At 44.6% G+C, this 6,316-nt stretch overlaps 1 long non-coding RNA gene across 1 annotated transcript; it reads left to right on the forward strand.

Annotated features, from left to right (window-relative positions):
- Positions 1–1,780: 1,780 nt before the first annotated feature.
- Positions 1,781–3,400, forward strand: LOC121105040. The gene is made up of 3 exons (XR_005837487.1): positions 1,781–2,041; positions 2,483–2,571; positions 2,744–3,400. It is a non-coding gene; the product is annotated as an uncharacterized LOC121105040 (long non-coding RNA).
- Positions 3,401–6,316: the final 2,916 nt, after the last annotated feature.

Below are 6,316 nucleotides of genomic sequence, written 5' to 3' on the forward strand. Positions count from 1 at the left end.
TTTGTCTATTTTTTCTGCTGGGTCATCTGCTTTTTTCTTTATTGATTTGTAAAATATATTCAGGATATATTCGTTCCCCCAGATGTCTTTTCTATTATCCTGAGGAGGCTTGTTTTCTCACTCTCTCAATGCGGTTTGTCTGTAGAGGTGCATGAGTATTAATTGAAATTTTCATTGAGGTCATTGTAGGTTCACAGGCAGTTGTAAGAAATAACATGGAGAGATTCCTTGCACACTCCGGCCAGTTTCTCCAGTGGTGACATTTTGTAAAACTACAATATCATATCATCGCCACAGCAAAATATCATAGGATGTTCACAATGATATAATCTATCCATTTTATTCAGATTTCCTGTTTCACTTGGGCTCACTTGTGTGTCTGTGTTAAGTTCCATGCAATTTTATCACCTGTGTGATATTCATGTATCCACCACTGCGGTAAAGTTACCAAAACTGTTCCAGTACAAAGGCCCCTAATGTTTATAACCACACCCGCTTCTCTCCTGCCACTCCCACTCCTGGCAGCCACTAATCTGTTCTCCATTTCTTGTCTTTTTTTTTTTTTAAGATTTTATTTATTTATTCGACAGAGATAGAGACAGCCAGCGAGAGAGGGAACACAAGCAGGGGGAGTGGGAGAGGAAGAAGCAGGCTCGTAGCAGAGGAGCCCGATGTGAGGCTCGATCCCAGGACCCTGGGATCATGACCTGAGCCGAAGGCAGACGCTTAATTGCTGAGCCACCCAGGTGCCTCTGTTCTCCATTTCTAAACTTCTGTCATTTCAAAAATGTCATACACGGGGTGCCTGGCTGGCTCAGTTGGAGGAGTGTGTGACTCTTGGTCTTGGAGTCATGAGTTCGAGCCCCACGTTGGGTGTAGAGATTACTTAAGTAAAAATAAAACTTAAAAAAAAGTCACACATCTCACACCCATTAGGATGTCTACTACAAAAATTAAAAAATAAAAAATCCAGAAAACAACAGGTGTTGGCAATGATGTGGGGAAATTGGGACTCATACACTGTTGATGGGAATATAAAGTGGTACACTTGCTATGGAAAACAATATAATTCCTCTAAAAACTAAAAATAGAATTATCATGGGGTGCCTGTGTGGCTCAGTCGGTTAAACATCTCCCTTCAGCTTGGGTTGTGATTTTAGGGTGCTGAGATCAAGCCCCAAGTCAGGCTCCCCGATCAATGGGGGTCTGCTTCTCCCTCTCCCTCTGCACGTCCCCCCTCCCCATGCTTGCACGCGCGCGCTCTCTCTCTCTCTCTAAAATGGAAAAATAAGATCTTTAAAAAAAATAGAATTATCGTATGACCCAAAGGAATTGAAAGAAGGATCTCGAGATACTCATACACTCATGTTCATAACAGCATTATTCGCAATAGCCAAACAGGGAAGTAACCCAAGTGTCTATCAACAGATGAATGAGTAAACAAAATGGGGTATATACATACGACGGAATGTTACTCAGCCTTAAAAAGGAAGGAAATTCTGACATAAGCTACAACATGGAGGAACCTTGAGGACATTATGCTGAGTGAAAGAAGCCAGACAGAAAAAGATGAATACTGTATGATTCCACTTATCTGAGGTACCTAGAGAAATCAAACTTTCAAATTCGTAGAGACAGGAGGCAGGGTGGTGGTTGCCAGGGACTGGAGCAGGGAGGGATGGGGAGTTATTGTTTAATGGGTACAGAGACTCAGCTTTTTTTTTTTTTTAAGACGTTTTATTTATTTATTTCAGAGAAAAAGAAAGAGAAAGAGAGACAGAATGGGGGGAGGGGCAGAGGGAGAGGGAGAGAGAGAAAAACCCAAGGAGAGCCTCAACACGGGGCTGGACCTCAGGACCCTGAGATCATGACCTGAGCCAAAATCAAGAGTCAGATGCTTAACTGACTGAGCCACCCAGGTGCCCCCAGAGTCTCAGTTTTACAAAAAGAAAAGAATTCTGGAGATGGTGGTGATGGTTGCACAATATAAATGTAAATGTACTTAATCCCACCAAGCTGTATGCTTAAAAGAGTTAAGATGGTAAATTTTATTTTGGGTGTATTTTACCACAATTAAAAATAAAAGTTATATAGATGGAATCAGATGTATGTAACATTTTGAAATGGGTTCTTTTATTTTTAATTTTTATTTTTTTAAGATCTTATTTATTTGAGAGCGAGAGACAGAGAGCGAGAGAGAGCATGAGTGGGGGGAGGGGCAGAGGGCGAGGGAGAAGCAGGCTCCCTGCTCTGCGGGGAATCTATCCCAGGACCCTGGGATCAGGACCTGAGCTGAAGGCAGACGCTTAACGACTAAGCCACCCAGGTGGGAATGGGCTCTTTCAGCCCAGCACAATTCCCTGGAGATTAATGTCTTTTGATAAGCAGATACCCTTTTTAAAAAAAATTATTGTGGTTTTTTTTTTTTTTTTTACTTCTGAGCATTTATTTATTTATTTATTTATTTATTTCATTTTTTAAGGTAAACCCTACTCCTGACATGGGGCTTGAACTTATGACCCCAAGATCAAGATTCACATGCTCCACTGACTGAGCCAGTCAGCCACCCGGGTAAGATTCTTAATTTTAGTGTTCCATTTTAATAATATTTTATTTTATAGTTATTGTTTTTCTTTTATAGTTACTGATTTTTGTATTGGTTTAAAAAAAGTTTGCTTACCCTAAAGTCATAGAGATATTCTGCTATTTTCTACATGTTTATTATTTTACTTTTCCCGTTTAGATCGACAATCCATCTGGAACTGATTCTGTGTATAATGTGAGGTTCAGGGTCAAGAACCATTTTTTTCGGGGCGCCTGGGTGGCAGAGCGGTTGAGCGTCTGCCTTCGGCTCAGGGCGTGATCCTGGCGTTCTGGGCTCGAGCCCCATGTCAGGCTCCTCTGCTGGGAGCCTGCTTCTTCCTCTCCCACTCCCCCTGCTTGTGTTCCCTCTCTCGCCGGCTGTCTCTCTCTGTCAAAGAAGTCAATAAAATCTTAAAAAAAAAAAAAAAAGAACAATTTTTTCCCCCACACAGATATCTAGTATTTTTTATTGAAAGGACTGTCCTTTCCCCAGAGCTCTGCATTGCCACCTTTGTCATAAACCAAGTGTGGGTCTATTTCTGGACTCTTTGTTCTATTCCACTGGTCTACTATGTACCAATTTCATACTCTCTGAGTGACTAAAACTTTAAGTCTTGATATCTGATAGTTTTAATCCTTCAACTTTGCTCTTTTGCAAGTTTGTCTTGCTTATTCTTGGTACTCTGGCATTTCTCTCTTAGTTTCATAATTAGTTTGTCAATTAAAAATCTCTTGGAGGGGTGCCTGGGTGGTTCAGTCGGTTAAGGATCTGCCCTCGGCTCACGTCATGATCTCCAGGTCCTGGGATCAAGCCCCGCATCTGGCTCCCTGTTCCGCGGGGAGCCTGCTTCTCCCTCTGCCGCTGCCGATCCCCCTGCTTGTGCTCTCTCTCTCTCAAATGAATAAATAAAATCTTTAAAAAAAAAACTCTTGGGATTGGGGTGCTTGGCTGGTTCAGTTGGTAGAGCATGTGACTCTTGATCTTGGGGTCATGAGGTGGAGCCCCATTTTGGGCGTAGAGTTTAATTTTTTAAAAAGATCTTTAAGGGCACCTGGGTGTCTCAGTTGGTTAAGCATCCGCCTTTTGCTCAGGTCATGATCCCAGGCTCCTGGGATGGAGTCCTACTTCAGGCTCCCTGCTCAGCGGGAAGCCTGCTTCTCCCTCTCCCTCTGCCTGCCACTCCCCCTGTTCGTGCTCTCTCTCCCTCTCTCTTTCTCTCTGTGAAATAAATAAATAAAATCTTTTTTAAAAAGTCTTTAAAAAAATGTCTTGGGATTAATTGCACTCATGCGGCATCTAAAAAACAAAACGAAGTAGAAACTGACCTGTAAACACAAAGAACAAACTGGATGGTTGCCAGAGGGGAGAGGCTGGGGAGGTTAGGCAGAGTGGGTGAAGGGGAGTGGGAGATCCAGGCTTCCAGCTCTGGAATGAGTAAGGCACAGCCTAGGGAATATAGTCAATGGTAGTGTAATAGCGTTGTGTGGTGACAGACGGGAGCCACAGTCCGGAGCAAGGCGTAATGTGTACAGAGTTGTAGAATTGCCATGTTGTACCTCGAATGTTACATTGCGTGTCAATTATACTTCAATGAAAAAAAAAAGATACACAAAATAACAAATATTGTTAAGTGTTTGAAAACAAAGGGAAAAGAAGTGAAAAAAAGTCTCTTGGGATTTTGTTTGGAATTTTTTTTTTTTAAGATTTTATTTATTTATTCCACAGAGATAGAGACAGCCAGCGAGAGAGGGAACACAAACAGGGGGAGTGGGAGAGGAAGAAGCAGGCTCCCAGCGGAGGAGCCTGATGTGGGGCTCGATCCCAGAACGCCGGGATCACACCCTGAGCCGAAGGCAGACGCTTAACCGCTGTGCCACCCAGGCGCCCCTGGAATTGTTTTTAACCTATAGAGCAATTTGGGAGGAGAGGTATCTTTGCAATACGGAGTCTTCAGATTGATAGCCATGGCACATTGGAGATATTTTGTATTTCTCTTTTTCGGTCACATCTAACATCCTCAACTCTGGCTAGTTCAAAATGGTATCCAGAATCTGAGTGCTTCTCGCCACCCCCATTGGTCTAAGTTGTCACCCTATTTCAGCTGTATTATTGCAGTGTTGGTCCTCCCTGCTGCCTCCATGCCCCTCTTCACTTTTTTCTTTTAAGATTTATTTATTTGAGACAGAGTGCACAAATGCCAGCACGAGCGCGAGCGGGGGTGGGGGGGCAGAGGGGGAGGGAGACAAGCTGACTCCCAGCTGAGTGGGGAGCCCCACACCGGGATCGATGTCAGGACCTTGAGATCATGACCTGAGCCAAAATCAGGAGTCAGGCACTTAACCGACTGAGCCACCCAGGCGCCCACCCCCTTCATTCTGTTCTCAGCAGAACATTCGGAGCGTTGCTCGTTTGGTGTTGTCTACTATTGATTTGTAGGAGCTCTTTTTACATATGGAATGCAAATCCTTTGTTTGATATATGTGAATATTTTTTCTGACTGTGCTTGCTTCTTCATTTCCTGAGGTTTCTTTAGATGAACAGAGACTTATTTTGATGGTCCAACTTATCAACTTTTCTGTTATGGTTACTGCTCTGTTTTGTTTTGTCCTAAGAAATCTTGCCTAGGGGCGCCTAGCTGGCTTGGTCAGTTAAGCGTCTGCCTTTCACTTAGGTCAGGATCTCAAGGTCGTGGGATCAAGCCCTGCATCTGCCCCCTGCCGGGCGGAGAGTCTGCTTCTCCCTCCTCCTCTGCCCCTCCCCCTGATTGTGCGACGCGCGCGTGCGCACTCTCTCTCTCTGTCAAATAAATAAATAAAACCGAAAAAAGGAAAAAGAAAATCTTGCTATGTCAAGGTCATAGAAACATTCCCCTTTTATTCTATAAACTTTGCAGTCTGATTTTAACATTAGGCTTGTGGTCCATCTTGAACTAGTTTTTTTTTTTTTTTTTAAGATTTTATTTATTTACTTGTCAGAGAGAGAGCACAAGCAGGGGGAGTGGCAGAGGCAGAGGGAGAAGCAGACTCCTCACTGAGCAGGGAGCCCGATGCAGGACTCGATCCCAGGACCCTGGGATCATGACCTGAGCCAAAGGCAGACGCTTAACTGACTGAGCCACCCAGGCGCCCTGCCAGACACATTTCTACCTCAGGGTCTTTGGACAGGAAGCTCTTCACTCATGGCTCATTCCTTTACTTTCTTCAGCGCTACCATCTCAATGAGGCCTTCCTTTGACACCCTAAAATTTCACCCCCCCCAATTTTCTATTCTTTACCTCCACCTGAACGTAAGCTCTACAAAGCTAGCGATTTGTACTGTTCACTGTGGTCTCCTCACCACTTAGGACAATGCCTGGCACACAGCAAGCATTAGACAAGTGTGTCAAGCGAATGAGAATACTAAAGCCCAGAGGGATGAAGTTCCTCGCTCAAGAGCACACAGGTGCTTACCAACAGAGCTAAAACTTAAACCCAAGCAGTCTGACTTCAGAGTTCATGCTCTTAAGCCTCGGAAATGGGCTCCGTTACTGAGTGGGGCTCAGGACGGACACAGAGGTGCAGGGAACCTGGCAGCCCCCTCCATCGTCTGCCTGCAACGGAGTCAGGTCTTTCAGGGCTCAGATCTGGCCGCAGCACCTGGGCCAATGGCCACCCCGCCCCAGGATGCTATTGGGGACAAGGCCGGTGTGCTGATGCCCCCCAGTGGCTACCATGGGGAAGAACCGGCAAAGTG

The sequence above is a fragment of the Ursus maritimus genome, unplaced genomic scaffold (assembly GCF_017311325.1).
Source record: "Ursus maritimus isolate PB19 unplaced genomic scaffold, ASM1731132v1 scaffold_24, whole genome shotgun sequence".
Lineage (NCBI taxonomy): Eukaryota > Metazoa > Chordata > Mammalia > Carnivora > Ursidae > Ursus > Ursus maritimus.